At 36.5% G+C, this 16,924-nt stretch overlaps 1 long non-coding RNA gene across 1 annotated transcript in view; it reads left to right on the top strand.

Annotated features, from left to right (window-relative positions):
• The window catches only part of LOC108374279 (uncharacterized), a 20,286-nt gene that overhangs the window by 950 nt on the left and 2,412 nt on the right, over positions 1–16,924 (top strand). The window lies entirely within an intron of this gene.

Genomic DNA, 16,924 nt, shown 5'->3' with positions numbered 1-16,924 from the left:
TTTGCGTAGTATATATGAAGATATGCAAGCATTTATTCGTCCTGCGGCTGTGAAGACATTAAACACTGTCAACAGCACGTTTTTAATACAGCTGTGAACAGCAGTAACGCCAGCAACAACAACAACAACAACAACAACAACAACAACAACAACCACAACAGCGGAACGTTAAACAACAACCATATGGAGTGCAAAGAAAAAATTAAATCGAGATGAATGTGAAACGAATAAATAGCAGTGTGCGGCATAACAGCGCACAAGAGCAGCACAGGATGTGAATGTGGAGTGTGGCAAAGTATGTGTGACAGCATAAAAATATAAATGAAAGTAAACACGTAAAACGAAAGCGAAATGGGAGACCTCCTCCGGAGTGGCAGGCAGGACGTGACAGGAGATGGGGTGGGAACGAATGTGCTGTATATTTATTTTTGTGGAGGAAATTAAATTAGGAGGCATTCACTTGCAACCAATTTAGTTAGATCTAACTAGGGCTTAGCGAACGTTTTGAATTTCGGCGGGAAGGGCTATCTTTTCGACATGAAAAAAATTGTAATTCAACGAATGTATGAATGTATGTAGTATGTACACGCTCAAAAATATATTGAAATAGCTGCGCTGAGGTTGAATTTTATACATCTTTTAACCGTGGATTATTAAATGAAAGCCACCTCCACCCAATTCGGTTGAAGTATTTATCATTTCAGACAAAATACGATTTTTTTATTCAAACTGCTGGGCATAGTTGAGTACCCGTTGTGATACCAATTGAGAGCCCGAATTCGAACACATCCGTTCACCTAGAAGTAGAACCACTTGGTTCACGAATGCCGGCTTCACTTAGGTTGGTCAGACAGACAAAGAGGTGGTGGTGAAATGAGCGTCTTTTCGCCTACGAAAGGGCAGGACAGTGACAGAGTTCGTGTTTCACATGCTCGAGTTCGTTCACGTCGCGGAACCTTCGGCAGAAGTTTTAGCCGGCAAGCCCATTCTGCTAGCATGCCTTCCCATTAAGCAGTGGCCCGTAATAATACCGCTCACCAGCCTAAGTAGGTAAGGACGTGTAAACCGAATGTGTGTATCAGATCTTTTCTTATCGAGGCTGGGCTAGATTTGTCGAATCGTCCCACAAATGGGTTCTTCCGACCATCTCCTATTTGACTGCTCGACGAAGTGTCTCTTGAGCCATGTCTTGCAGGTAGCTCGCAGTATATCCGCCGCATGAGAAGAGTTGACGTCAGACAGGGCGATGCCCTTCCTCGCAAGCTTGTCTGCTGCACTGTTACCTCAAATGTTCCTGTCGCCTGGCGCTCACACAATTTTGGTAGTAGACCTAAAAGAAAAAAAGTTAAGGGCTTTCCTATCGCAGTTATTGACGAAGTTTTACAGCATTGTAGTGACTTATTAGCTACTTGGCTATCTGAGTATATAGTTACTGAACGCAGGTTAAGAGAATATCCGATAAGAGTGCAGCCTCTTTTATAGCCGCGAGTTCTGCTTGGAGGACACTGAAGTGGTCTGTAAGCCTAAAGCATCCATGCAGATGGCTGTGAAGTTATCTTGGAGGCTTCAGTTCGAGCCATCCTCCCACTCTTTCCTCGAAGGGATACTAGTGGAGAACTTCTTCTCGAGCTACAGCGGTGGTGTTTAGTAATCTGGAGACCTAGTTAATCGTATCGACGTAGTGGGTTTGAATATTGGTGCCCCTGAATCGAATTTAATTCCATTTTGACAGTGCGTTTAGTCTTAATGCATTGCAGCTCAGCCGCCCTTTGAGTCTTGGTATGTTTAGAATTAGTTTGCGATCAATCCAGTGATGTCCACTTGACTGTGATGCCGTAGTATAATATAAGACGTACGACTGCTGTATAAAACTAGTGCACTGTGTGGTATGTGGAGGGCGTAAATAACGCTTTTGGCCCAAAGTTTTCCTTGCAAAGAGCACCGTGACCGTTTTTGCCGGGTTGGCATTCAGTCTGCATTCTTTATACCAGTTTCCCACGATACTCAAGGCGTTCTGATTCAGTTCACACAAGGCTTGAGGCTATTTACCAAAATCAGTCAGCAAGCAATGTGGATGGAATCCGCAATTTCATTGCATCCTGTGCTATGTAAGCGCATGAGTAGGGTGTTCACCGATAGATTCTAGAGAACGGGTGAGCGTGCACCTTCTTGAGGAACGCCCCTTGTCGCATATCTTGTAATGTAAGCCCCACTCGAATAGGTAGTTCTCTGATTGAGAAGAAGGCGGACAAAGTCCACCCAGGGGTCCACCCAGTCCGGTTTGGAGGACGTTACAAAAAGCTCCTGCAATGTCTAGAAAGATACCTAGTGTTAGCTCCGTGTATGCCAAAGATTTCTCGATGTTGCAAATGATTTTATCGAGTGCGGTTTTCACTGGCTGGCAGTCAGATAGCTCCTTAGTAACCATCCTTTGACGAATAAATGTGTTCAGTATCCTTTCTAGGAAGAATGTTACTCAATATTGCCAGTCTATTTTTTCCATGACGTCCCCAGAGCCCTTTGAATAGTTCGCTTGAAATTTCCTAATGGTTACTTACAGGATGTCCCGATAAGTCAGCTAAATATATTTCTCTCAACACTTTATCAAGTAACTTTAACCAAAAAAATTTTACATAATGAACCCGTATGTTGAAAGTAAAATATTTAGTTAATGTAAATAAACCCTTTACTTAGGGCGGTAGGCTTCGTCCCATTCTATACTAATTAGAAGCCATATAAGAATCCTAAATTCTAAGTTCCTTGATGGCGTATTTTGGTCTGTGATCGGCATCTTAGTCAGCATTGATCCGGTTATGATGTCACTCAAGATCGTCGTTGTGTACCCCTATTCAGCTTGCTTTTACAATTTTGATTTCCTATTAAGTAAAAAAAAAAACTATTTTTTTTGTGACTACACCAGTAATCAATATTTGTCGGATGCAGCCTTCCGATTATTTCCTGACTGCTTAATACTCTTAGCCAGGACCACATACCAATCAAGATCATACCAAGTTATGATCGGTAGGATGACTGTTGTATGCTTACTCAGTTTTGCCATACCACTTTTTGAAAGTATCGCATATTGCTGGGTCTTTCTTTTCTTTACCTTCGTGTACTTGCATTCTAAATCTAAATGCCAATAAGGTGTTTGAAATAGTTACGGTATTACCACAAAAACGTAGAATTTCCGAAGAGTCTCTCCAAATTGACCTTACCCATAATCTGTGGCTTTCTCAGAACTCTCCCGCGCTGCTGTCTAAACCATCCGCCACAATAAAACTCATTACACCAAAGTGCCGCACTTTGCTCCATATCTGCCAGCCAGCTAGCAAGCCAGCACGCAAATGACTTCGTTTAATGTCCGCACACATTTGAAGATTAAAAGATTCCAGGATGCGTACTAACAAAACAAACAAAAAAAGAAAATGGAGGAGAATGAATAATGCCAACGGAAACTAGAAAACAATATGAGTGTGGTCGGGATGTGCAGGTGCTGAACTCCTCGTTGGGTTGCAAAGGGAAGTCGCAAAGCCACTACAAAAACAAAAACAGAAAAAAAAATTCAACTGAAATTTAATGTAACAAAGTGCTGTGATTGTTTTGCTGTTGTATTTAGCACAGGTACGAACGAGTCTTTAGCAAGCGCTGGCGGCGAGTGTTGACAACAACAACAAAAGTAGTAGCAACAAAAAACAACAGTTGCAATTAGTTTGTAAAACTTAGCGTTGACTTAGCATTATTGTGCAGTGCAGAAGTGGAAGGAAAATACTAAATGAAAGTGTTTTTGAGCAGGAAAAGTGTTTAGCACGAGCGGCGGAGAAGAAAACACAATTGAGGAGAGGATGAAAAAACGCTAGAAGAAAATAGTGGATTTTAAGTTAGAAGTCAAAGCGCGTTGGGTTATTTTTAATCTTCAGCACTTTTCAAATGTTTTTTTTTTTTTTTTTTTTTACCGAGCTGGAACCCCGGCAGGTGTGGAACTTTTTTTATGCTTTAAGCTGTGTACTTTTGCCGGTTTCAGTTTAGTGCACATTTCCGTGCGCACATACATACATACATACACATATACAAATACACAAGTATAAATGCAAAGAAAGCTATTAAAGCATAAGAACTCTTCTCCCAGCCCATAAAGCTGTCACTAGCTTTCGTTCTGCCTGTCTGTCTGTCTGTCTGTCCATGTGACTGTTTGTTGTAAAAACGTCATCATAAAGGTGAGATAATTTCGCTCCAGTTTCTTTTCATTGCAACTTTTACTATTCTTCAGCTCGCTTCACAATTTTATGCCTTTACTCACTACTGGCTGCCTGGCTGCCTGGCTGCTGGCAGTAAAATGCGATGCGGCCTGATGCACGTTTTACTTTGTATTTGAGCATTGCTTTTGGCACAATTTTCTCCAAACCAAATTGCTGGATTTTTTCCGCTCCGCTTGCACCCACCACCCTCGTCGTCCTTTTGTTCTTAGTAAAGCTAACTTTTTGTTTATTCTCCGCAGCTGTGTACATTGCTCAACATTGTATTCTTTTATGTATGTATCCACTCCTTGTGCGGGTGTGCTGTTTTTCGTATTTGAGTTTTCACAGATTTTTGTGACTTTTCCACGTCTTTTATCTCATTGAATCGCAACGCGAGCAACGTTTCCATTCTCACACGTATGCGATGAGCGTGTGCAGTTCCGCCACAGTTGACATGCGACAAATTGGGAGCAGTAATGGGAAAAAAGTTGCAAGCTGATGTATACGCCTGGTGAACATACATATGTACCTATGTAGATATGTATGAATGTGAGCAAGGAACGAAAATGTCTTAAAAAATTGCATTTTAAGTTTTAAATTCTTAATTCGAGTATGGAAAAATTCTCTAGGGTTAGCAAAGAAAAATCAAAGTACGGTATTTATGTTGCAAAATGGCTGCCAGGACAGATATTTGAATTTTATGAATAATAAGGAATTGAAGAAAAAGGCGGAAGTAGAGAGGAAAGAAGGAGGAAAAACTAAAAAAAATAAAAAAAATTAAAAATCAAAAAGACGCAGAAAAAGAAGAGAAAAAAGCGAAATTAAACTAAATGAAATCTGAGAAAAAAGATGAGAAACTGAAATAAAATATAAAAGTAAACCATACATAAAACAGAAACACCAAGGAAAAATTTAGAAGAATATATAACAAATAAGAAGAGAAAGGGAAAAGAAGAGCAAAAAACTTACAGGCAGTCGAAGAATTAAAAATTAAAAGGAATTAGGAATTAGTTAATAACAAGAAGTAACAAGACCCGAAATAGAAGATAAATGTTCCGAACCTGAAATGTGCAAATAAAAATATCGAAACGGGAAATGCTATAAAAGTCAGAAAAGGAAATATAAAAATAAGAAGAGAAAGAGATAGTAAACGGGGTGTACATAGCTCAGTGGTTAACGCTTCTGACTTTACACATCGATTACGGAGGTTCGATCCCTGCTGAAGTCTACATAAAAAAAACGAAGTCTGATGAGGAGATGTGGTGATCTCCGAAATAGCTGCTATAACTTCTACCGCTTAGACTTTGTTGCTTTTTAATTTTTTCTAATAAACAATCGTGGTACAAAGCTCAATAAAAATATTAAAAATACCTCATTTATTTTTTATAGGTCCCTCTTTCCTTGAATTAGGCCTTGGAAACGGCCTCCTAATTTTTTTCTTGGTAGATGTTTGTTGTTCCAATAGATATTTGTTGTTCCAATAGATATTTGTTGTTCCAATAGATATTTGTCTACACTTCTCAAACGGTGTATAAATGTGTCGTTTTATATGTAAACGAGTTATTGAAACTTTCCAAAATCACTGCATACTTACTTCTCTTGTTGCTTCTGGGTAGGCGTAAGTATTAAAAAGTCTATAACAATTATACATATATTTGTTTTTAGTTACTCATACTTGGAAATAAAATTTTGTGTAATTTAGTTGCTATTTGAATATTTTATTACGTGACTCATTCGCAAAGCAAATTTTATTCAATAATGAACTCAAAATTAGCTACGCCCTAGGCTGTGGCTAATTTACTCATACCAGAACTAAATTTGATTTTACACTACAGCTTCGCGTTCATTAGCCTTCTGAGAAAATTTTAACAAATAAAATTAAATATACGCCACAAAAATAAAAAATAAAACACCTTACAGACTTTTAACCACACTTTTTGCTTTGCCGCACACAATCATCTTACAGTTATTTATATCTATTTTGTATTATAAACCCTACGCATAAGCGTATAATTAGGCCTAATTATTTACGAACGAAATGCCATAAAATAAATACTCTGTGGCTGTGACCCCACTAACTTTCAACTAATGGGCGCCTCCTCTGCGACGTGACATGACCACCACAAATAAGTCCAATGCCCCGCAAATAGTCAGTTACACTTGGCCAGCCGTGTGGTTACCTGGTTTCCGAAATGATTTCATAACTCATTCTTCAGGCGTGTCGCTTACGTTGTACGCACGCTGTAATTACATTACTTCAGTCCATTCATTACTCATGCCAACGCGCTTAGAAACCAACTAATAAGAAAATGCCTGAGATCAACTTACCGATTGCTGCGATTGTGTTGATTAGGTTTGCAAGCTGCAGAGATTTTTTTTGGTTTTGTTTTCTTTTCTTTTTGGCACCCAAATGCTGAGGTATAAAATAACTAATTAACCATAATCAAATGTTTGCGCGTTGAATTTTTTGTGTGATTTTTCGTGTTTTTTTTCTTTTTAATTCTTTCATTTCTCATTCTCTTTCATTCGCTTACTTAATTTCATGCTTCAGATGCCAAGTGTTTTTCCGTTGTATTCCATTTTGTTTTACTCAATTTTCGAATGAATGCTTATTCAATTTCCTTTTCAACAGTTGTTTCATCATCATTAATGATTGACTGCAATAACACCTGCTCTGGGCAAAACATGAAATTATAATAANACGTTTGGTTTTGTACGAAGGTAGACCGTTTTTTATTTCAGTTTTGCTGCAGCGGCTATGTCTGTCTTAAATTATAGCCCTCAGATTGGAGTCTGGCTGAAATTCTTGGTTACTGCAGCGCCCTGTGATTTCTCAGCCACTAATGCGTTTGGCCAGGCAATGGTATCTTCGAATCTATAAAAATAACTAGAAATGAATAAAATTAAAAAGCTACATGCAAACATACTTACGTACTGCATTTTACAGACTTTTAAACATAACAAAAAAAATTTATTCACAAAAATACCAAATTAATAATGGTCAACGTAATCACATAAATTTACATGAGAATGCCGTCTGAACCGTTTGCCTACATATATGGAGCTGTTTAAATAAAACCGTTTATATTAAAATTTTTATCGAAGTCGATGACTTACACCAAACTAACTGTCTTGTACAGCAACCGCCTTCCTGCATACACCTGCCTTTTTACTAAATATTTGTGCAGCTAAAGCCGCGGTCATCATTTTTTTATTTTTTATTGTTTGGTGTATACTTTGGATATTTGGAGATTGTAATTTGATTACAACGAAAATTCCAACGTCACTTCTGAAAGCCATAAAAACTGACTGTATGCAAATGACTTTATCCGTAAACAAGCTCTGCCTGCCATTGGTCGTAACGTCGTCGACTGCGTTGGTGTTGTTTTTGAAACCAAAGCAAAAAAACAAAGCGTTACTTTGAGCAAATAAGTAGTAAAATAAAAGAAAAAAAAAACGCCAGAAAATAAGCAAACTAAGCAAGCTCAAGTGTCTTGAGGCTATGCAATAATACTAACTAGCTGAGGAGCAGAATAAAATTATTCATACAAAAAAAACAAAGAAATTCAACTACCTTGGGTGCTGGACTACGCTCGCAAGGTTAGCTCACCTATCTGTTCGCGCTATTGCGTCGCCTTAAGGCCTTTTTCTCCAACGCTAAATTCATTCTACGCCTATTCCATGTACTACGTAGCCATGCTTCAGCATCTTTTGGGATTACATTTTGTTTTGTGTAGTTTTTTGTACTCTGATTTAGAAATTTAACAACAACGGAATAAGTATTTATTCTTAAATATGCCCTGTAGTGAATTCTATTAGTACCGAATTAGTAACCTAGCAGTGTATTTTTTTCTAGACTGCTGAGAAAGGGTAAAAAATGTGTCGAAAGCTTTATCTGGTTGCTGTGGAGCCTTTGGTGCGTGGTCGAGCCTCTTAAGAAAGGTAGTTTGTTGGCTTTGTGTAACCGCCACTAAACAATTTTTATTGTATAGCGTCCGCATGTGGTGAAAGGTACTCAATAAAGCCACCACGGGTGAGCAGTTCGGGAGAAAATCACTCCTACTCTCGCGCTTAATGTAATGCTTAGCATTGTGACCACCTATATATGTAGCAGGCAAAGCTGTCATTGCCCGAGCCGCCGTTATATGTACAACGAGCCATTGGTTATTAGTTATTTTCTTACCACGGGTACTCTGAAACCTTAAAAAGTTTTGAGTTCATCCAGACCTTAACCGACCATTGCATACTGATGCTAGATCCAGCTGGATGCTTCACCACTTTTATAGCCTCAAGGTAAGATAGGCCAGAGTGTAAAATTTGGAAGCAAGGCCCACTGAATTTTACTCAAAGTACGATAAACGTGTAGATGGAAGTACGTTGTGGTTTAAACTCAAATAAGGCCAGCAGTGTCCACCAAACCGAGACAGCCGTCATACAAAAAGCAGTGGCTCGAGAATATGATACCACTCACTGATGAGAACGCATACCTCGACAGCTAGGCGACAGGTGTAAAAACTTGGCATCTTGCACGACATCCTATAAAGTCGGGACATCGCTGTCGTTGGCATCAGAAAACTTCGATATTGTAGGAAACTCCAGAGTCCACTGACCCCATTCGATCCGCTTTTGGAAAGATGGGCGTCATCAGCTTAGCTAACGACGAAAGAAGACCTTGGGATGCAAGTGGTTAAGTTTTTCTGGACGAGGATTGATCGGAGGCGGTGAAAGCAGCTACAAAGGCGAAATAAGACGTTAGCGCACTGTAAACGTTTCATGGAAGAAGATTAGGTAGGATTAGCATTTACTACTAGCCTTTCAAGCTTCCGAGATCGTACTTATTTCTCACTACTCCTGATGAGTTGTCGGAAATAAGTATGAGTTGTTCGATGCTCCTTCGCTTCTTTCCTATCTCTCTGCCAATCCTTAAATGCTAACACAAGTAGCTTTCCAGCTTTCGAGTCATCTAATCTAACCTAACCTAAGAGTAGAAGTGAATATCAAAAAGGTTCTTCAATTGCTAATTTTTCCTTACAGGGTCTTTTTAAACTCCTCGGGATCACATTCTAACCTATTTTTTCTCTTATTATTTTGAATTTTTAATTTCCGTTTATTTATTCACATTTCGTTGACCTAAAATAACGTTATTTGTTGACGACGCCGGTACTATGCTGCGCTCCGCCGCCATTGCCAGCTTTGACCTTAACTGTTATGCTCTAGTCGGCGCAATATACTCACTTTACCACCTGCGGCTTCACCTTCAACGTATGTATGTATGTATGTATGTATGTATGTAGGTAAGCAGCCTCAGTCACCTTCTTCTTTTCTTCAGCTTCTTACGCTGTGGTGGCCACAGGCAGTCAGCTAAAAAGATTTCGACTTAGTTGGCACCCATTCGCGTCTGCGGCGGTAGCTGAAAAGTAGAGCTTTTTATCTTGAATTGTTTGTTGCTGCGGTTATCTTAGGTAAGCGGCTAAGTGGTTGTCTGACTGTCTCTCAGTCGGTCTGTTTGTCTGGCGACTTGTTTGTCTGAGGTGTCTGTTGGCGCAGCAGACGCAGCGTAAATTTTTGGGATACTATGCGAAGAGCTAAATATGTACATACATACAACATACATACAAAATGCCAATGCACGAGACTTTTTTTTTAGCTATTTTGTATTCATTGCTTTGCTACCTGCCGTCTTTGTTCTGTGTCGTCTCTTCTACATGCATTCAATCGCGCTTTGTGGGTCCGTCTCACATGCTTTAGTTGATGTATTTTGCTTGCTCTGAAGCTTTTTACAATCTTAAATTTCGTGACTTATGTATATGTACTACATTTGTATGTATGTATGTACACTAGGGTGGTTCCAAATAAGTAAAGTCGGAATTTTAAGGGTCACCCCCTAGGATGGTTCTATTTAAAAAAAATATACACTTCTTTTTTATTTGGTAATCAAGAAATATTTAGCGGTCTCTCAAAGCGCTCAACGTTTTTTATATGGGGAATCTCTGTTTCTCTTCAAGAGACTTGCAGTAATAAACCACAATTATTTGTTAAATCATTTTTTTAATAACGGGGGACCCATAAAAATCGTTAGAATTAGAAAATGCTAAAATAAACAATTCGATATTAATACTGGAAGTCTCCCGACAAGAAAAAAAATATTTCCGATTGAAAAATCTTGATTTTCAAGAGTTCTACTCCATTTCTACGAAACATTGTTTTTTCCCTTACAAAATACATACATGGAAAACTTTGAGCAGCCTCTAAATATTTTTTGATCTCGAAATAAAATGAAAAATGAGGGTATGCTTGTATATATATACAGTGACGAGCAAAACTGTAACATGGTTTAACACGTTTTATTTCAGCCACCGCTATCTTTCCAAGTTCTAACGGCTTTCATACTTTTGTTGTACATTCTTATTGGTACACCCCTACTCCCTCTCTCATAAAGATTTGAAGTCAATCCAACAACAATAATAAAACCAGCAGGCAAAAATGTAAATTAAGGCAAATGTTACAGTTTTGCACTCACTCTCAGTTTTGCATTTCACAGTTATCTTTTACTTACTTGGAAGTCAGATGACTTTTTTCTGTATTGTAATTTATTCAAGAAGTGATTACCAGTAAATAACATGGTTAATTAGGAAACATAAATGTAAATAATAGATTTACTGCGGAAAGGCGGGACCTTAGGAAAAGTGGGAAAAAATTGTGGAGTTCGCCACATGAAAATGTTAAGACTGAGAAAAAATATAGCCTAAAATGTTATTAAGGACAAAGGAAATCTGACAAAAAATATTACGGTCCGATATCTTGTGAACTTAGCAGCAAGTAGCGCTGCAGCCACTATTACAGAAGCGCTTAAGGTATTAAATTTGAATGCAAATCACTAGACATAATTGGTATGCCAAATTGCATCCAGGAACTAAAAAAGCAAAAGTATACTGAACATTGTGTTAACAATTCTTTTTTTCGTGAAAATTGTCAAAAAGTTATTAAAAATATATAAGTGCAAAACTGTAACATATGCCTTAATTTACATTTTTGTCTGCTGGTTTTATTATTGTTGTTGGATTGACCTCAATTCGTTATGAGAGAGGAAGTACAGGTGTACCAATAAGATAATACAACGAAAGTATGAATGTCGTTAGAACTTGGAGAGATAGCGGCGGCTGATATAAAAAGCGCTACACCATGTTACAGTTTTGCTCGTCACTGTATGTAGAAGAATCCTAGGGGGGTGAGCATCAAAATTTTTCACATGTATTTTTGAACCACCCTAACGTACGCCCATATGTATGTATGTACATTTGTGGTAGCTTTGGAAACTTTGTCCAGAAACTGCAATTAATATGTATACATTTCGATAAATATATAGGTAGTTGCAGTGGATGGCTTCAAGCCCGAAATTCATGTTTCCTGCTGCCTCACTTTTCAAAATATTTTCTTGTGCCTTCTGATTGAGCACATATTCAGATACCCCGGTCCAACATAAGTATGTATATATGTATGTAGATACACACAATCGTAAATAAGCAACAAACTCAATGTGGAGCAACAAGAGTCTCCATTGTTATTGCGGCAGCAGGCTACGTTTCATGGTAAGCAACAACAAGTTTATAAACATATGTATGCATGACAAATACATACATATGTATGTACATGTATGCCTATATGATATTAAATATATAGTGTTGCATGCTTCTCTTTGTTGCCATCTGTGCTGGCCGAATATTAAACTTGTACGTCGGAATTTATATTGATGCATCATTTTCATGCTCATCAACATCAGCATCTCCATTCTCGGCATCATTATCATCAACCAGCATCATAATCATCAACCAGCATCATAATCATCATCATCATCATTGGACGACGCCAACTGCTTTGTTGTTCGATCTGAAAGTGTAATTAAAGCCGCATAACATCTGCTCCAACTGAGTTTGCGTTTCATTTGGTCGTTGTCGCGTCTCATCTACACCTTCGTCTTCTTCCACCTCTTTCCCCACTACTACTCGTACATCTTCGCTTTGTTTATGCTGTTGCAACATGTGCCGTATGTACTCATATTATTTGCTTCATTTGAGTAATGAAATATTTACTTGATTTCTTGGAATATCCTTGAAGATTTACTCCAACAATATATATCTGCGCTCAGGTGTTGGTACCATAAAATCATTAGCGAATTCTAGGAACTGGAACTGGTGGAATTGATTTGCTAACATTCGCATTTATGCTTGGGTGAATCCGTTTATTAAATAATAGCTTTGATGTGAACGCTGGGTTGCCATAGTTGCCATATTGCATGTGTGGGTTGAATGAATTCCATTTCGATGTGACCACTTTAAACCTTAAACTGTGTTTTTTGGTAGAATTTCGGAAAAGAGGTTAAATATTTAACTTCTTAACGTTACTCTGAATAAGAAGTCTATGTGGAAGGAGAACAAAACTTGCAATTATGAAAAGGCCTCTATAGCTCTGTATATATAACAGTAGATGCTGCAAATAAGTTTCTGGATCTTCTTCCAGTTGTAAAACATACCAAAGCACTTGATGCTTTTAGTTTAAGAAGACACCTCAATGATAACCGTGACATTTTTGCTTTCTCAACAAATTTAGTTTTCTATCGGGCAGCACTGACCAGTGTGTTCAAATTTGGGTTGCATACAGAAGTTTCTCCAGCGATACCTTTTTTTTGTAGTCTGGTATATAAGAGATGAATACGCACCACGACTTGTCTGATTTTTAAAGCAAATTTATCAAAAAAATTAGTCCATATCAGACAACATTGGCCTTAGAGGTAAACATTAAGGTGAGGGTATCCTCATAATCAGATATCGGCATTTCATCCGTATTTACCAATATTCGAACGTACTTGTTATTCGGATATCCGGTTAGTATCCAAAAACTCAGTGTAGAACACCCAGCCCTAATAAGCATTCATTTCGTAGATGATCGAGAATCTGAAACAACTATCTAGAGGAAAATAAAGATCTTTGTAAATGTAAAATGCTATTGAAAATAAAAATTTAAATTTCATAGCAGCATCTCAATCTCGCTCTCTGAAAAATCCTTGAGTGTACTCCTTACTCACTTATTGTTCTTGTAATAAATACAAATATCACATAACAGCTACAGTTTAAAGCATTTCCACAACTTTTCCTAACCAAAACAGAACATTACTATTAAGTACTTAAATAAATCCATCATTGAGCTTAAATGGAAAGCCATTTAAGCGGCAAAAGAAATCCTATCCTTCAACGCTTATTAGATAGAGTGAAATATTTTATATAAGAAGAAGAATGAGCAGAAGAAAAAAAAATAAAAAAAAAACAAAAAAGAGCAAATAAATAAAATAAAAAAAATCAAGCCATTACAAGTCAATGGAATCGATGAAGCGCAATAACTATGCATGTAGATGTTCCATCAGTCGTTGCTCGTTACCACAACGTCGAAGTGTCTAGACATGTGACTCCCGCGCTGCCTTGTCTGCCAGATGAATTGTATGTTAATTCACGCCTACTATTTACTTTCTTATGTACACCAATGTACTACATCTGTATGTACATACATACATACTGATTTGCTAAATCCAGGCATTCTTCTCCTCCGACAAGCGCGCTTTCTTCATCGTACGTCGATCGGATATCAATACCACTTAATTTTTCCTCAATAAATTCAAACTCAAGTGGCAGGGATATAAATAAATACAAGCCAACAAGCCGCACACGCACTGTTACATGTGTATCTACATGCATATTAGGGTGGTCCGTAAAAATATTAGTATCTAAATTATACGTACAAAATAGAGGAGTCCACAAAAATGTACAAATATTAAATAAGTTTTTAGGGGTGGCTACCAGGGTTTCAAAAAATATTTTTTAATTGCAAAAATTAGACAAAATTTTGAATTGGACTAATTAATTTTTTTTTATATAAGTTTTAATAATGAACATGTCAGACTTCAAGTAAAAATGTTTCGAGCTTTTGAAAAGAAAAAAATTTAAATTTTTTCAGACCCGGTAGCACCCACAAGTTTTTCTTTACTTTGGAAATTTTCACAAAAAAAATTTAGATGTCGATTTTTTAAGGAACACCCTAATGCATATACATATATGTCCGTGTGCATGTTTATACGCGCACCCACGCAGTTGCACGCAATTTTCAAGTGTTTACTAATACGAACGCTGAAAAATGGAGAAAACTTAACAAAATATTTACAACCGCGTGTATTAAAAAAAAAGGGATTATAAAAACACACGCACGCGCAAACTTAAAAAAGGGGAAAATTAAAAACTGAACAGCAATACAAATAATGGCTTAGCATGTTCATGTGCATGCATGTGTGTATGTATGTATGTACAGCAGGAGGAGTATATTTCAATTTACTCGTTAAAAGGTTTATACTCGTACGCATATATGTATGTATGTATGTGCATATAACGGGTGATTTTTTAAGAGCTTGATAACTTTTTTTTTAAAAAAAACGCATAAAATTTGNGAGTACCTCGTCGATTGATGGCTTAATACAAACATATATACATATGTTATGGATTCGTTGCATTTAGCTGAGATTGCAGTGCATTTGATCGCTGGCTGGAAACTGAAGTTAATATCAGAACTCACTTATGCATATGTACATATATACAAAGATTTTATTAACTACTTATAACTACCTGTATTGCATCGAGTAGACGCGGTTAACCGAAGTATAGCTCGCAATTTTATTAAACGAGCAATTCGTGTATATATATATATATACATATATGAAAGAATTTTGTACACCGATAATGTTTGGGATTTTAAGGTTATCTGAATAGACATTATATCCGAGAAGACTCATATAAGGCTGCCACCTATTTAGAAATTATAAATTAGGTATTGTGGAGAGATTTGGTCTGAAAATATTTTCCATTTTTTTATGTATACGCAGTACATATGTATATCAAGATATGTACCATTAATTCCGGCGTATTTCGGAATAGGGTTGCCACATGAATTTAGCGTAAGGAATTTTCTTAATAGATATCGAAATCCTCTTTTTTTGTTTATTTCCAAAATATTTTATTAACGCTATCTAAATCTTGAAAACTTTAAAAAGTATATGCACTCCGGGTAAAGCTCGGTCAACCTGGTACTAAATAATTTTTTGTTCAAAAATAACAAAACCAAAATAGAAAACTTTGTTTGAAAATTTTGTTATTTAATGTTTGTTCATTTTTTATTTTACTATTTGAATGGACATAATACATTTTCTTTTTAACCCTCCGATGAGTGACAGTGCCGATGACGTTAGATTCGTGGGAAGGTCCTTAGGGACCTACAAAGAGTTGCTCGATGTTTCGACTGTACATGTGCAACTTCTTTGGTATTTATGTTGTCTTTTGATTAAATTAACGTCCTGCATATATATTAGGAATGAAATAATTTGAAGAACAAGTGAAAAAAAAATCAAAACATGAAGACAAGTAACTTGTTATTTCTTCTAAAATTGTACAAGGTCCCTAGGGACCTTCTCACAAATCGAAGGGTTAAGTTAATGTGTTATGTATGTTTTATTTTTTTATAGTTTCCTTTATTTTATTTGTACTTATTTAATTTAGTTTGACTTAATTATTATTATTATTTTTTTTAAATAAACAATTTGAATGAGCTTGACGTTTTTTGTTTTAAGTATTTTTGCTCACAAATTTGTTTTTAAATAAAATTTTTCATTTTATTTCATTTCAGTTTGCTAAACTTTGTTTTATTTTGTTATTACTTAATTTTTATAATGTGGCTATTTAAATTTTTTCTTAATTAATAACAATTTTTTATTATTATTTTTTAAATTAATATTATTATTTATATTTAAAATTTAATTTAATTTTATTATTAGATACATAATTTTTATAATGTTTTTAATTTACATTTTTTCTTAAGTAAATGATTAATTTTTTCTTTTATTCATATTTATTTTAACTAATAGCTGCCAGCTACATATTGAAAAAAGTACTTGAAATTGTTTTGAATATTCTTGATTATTTTTTTTTACATATTATTTGTTTCTCTTTTCTGTTTTATTGCAATTTATTGTGCGTACTTAGACAAAAAAAGTTAATTTTCCTTGATTTATTCACACGTAGGTACGTATGTCTGTATATCCTTTAACTCCTTTTCTCTGCTGAGGTACCCCAGTTGTAGCGGCAGCTGCTGACCGTTTAAGTAATTTTGTAAGAAAGGTGTGTATAAGTATATCGAGACATGGCTATGTTGGCAATCGAAAAACATCTGCTCCTTCACTTCACTCCAGCGCTCTGTTCTGCCGCAGCGCCAACTTTGGCTCCACATTTGTTTACTTACTCACCGCCGCTGTTAGACGATATTTTTCCACAGGTCGCTTGTTGTGTTTCATTTTATTTCGTGTACCTATTTTGGATTCTCCATTTATTTTTGCCTCAGATAGCACTTTTTCTTCTTCGTTTTCTTCTTCTTCACAAATTTTCCTGTATCGCTCTGTGTAAATATTTGCTTTGCTTGTTTAGACTTTATTTTCTGGCTGCCAGCTTATTTACACGTCGATTCGGCGATTCGATAAAATTTTCGCTTTAACCAATTAATTTTGTGTGATGTGCGCGCAAATGATCTTGTTTCTTTCGTTTTCGTTTTTTTTTTGTAAATTATTTCGCTCTCTTTCAGCAATGCTACTGTTTGCTTTAAAT

The sequence above is a fragment of the Rhagoletis zephyria genome, unplaced genomic scaffold, assembly GCF_001687245.7.
Source record: "Rhagoletis zephyria isolate East Lansing unplaced genomic scaffold, Rhagoletis_zephyria_1.1 Rzeph_scaffold_07533, whole genome shotgun sequence".
In the NCBI taxonomy this organism is placed as follows: Eukaryota; Metazoa; Arthropoda; class Insecta; order Diptera; family Tephritidae; genus Rhagoletis; species Rhagoletis zephyria.
The sequence above is the reverse complement of the archived record's forward strand: the minus strand, read 5'-3'. Positions and strand labels throughout refer to the sequence as shown.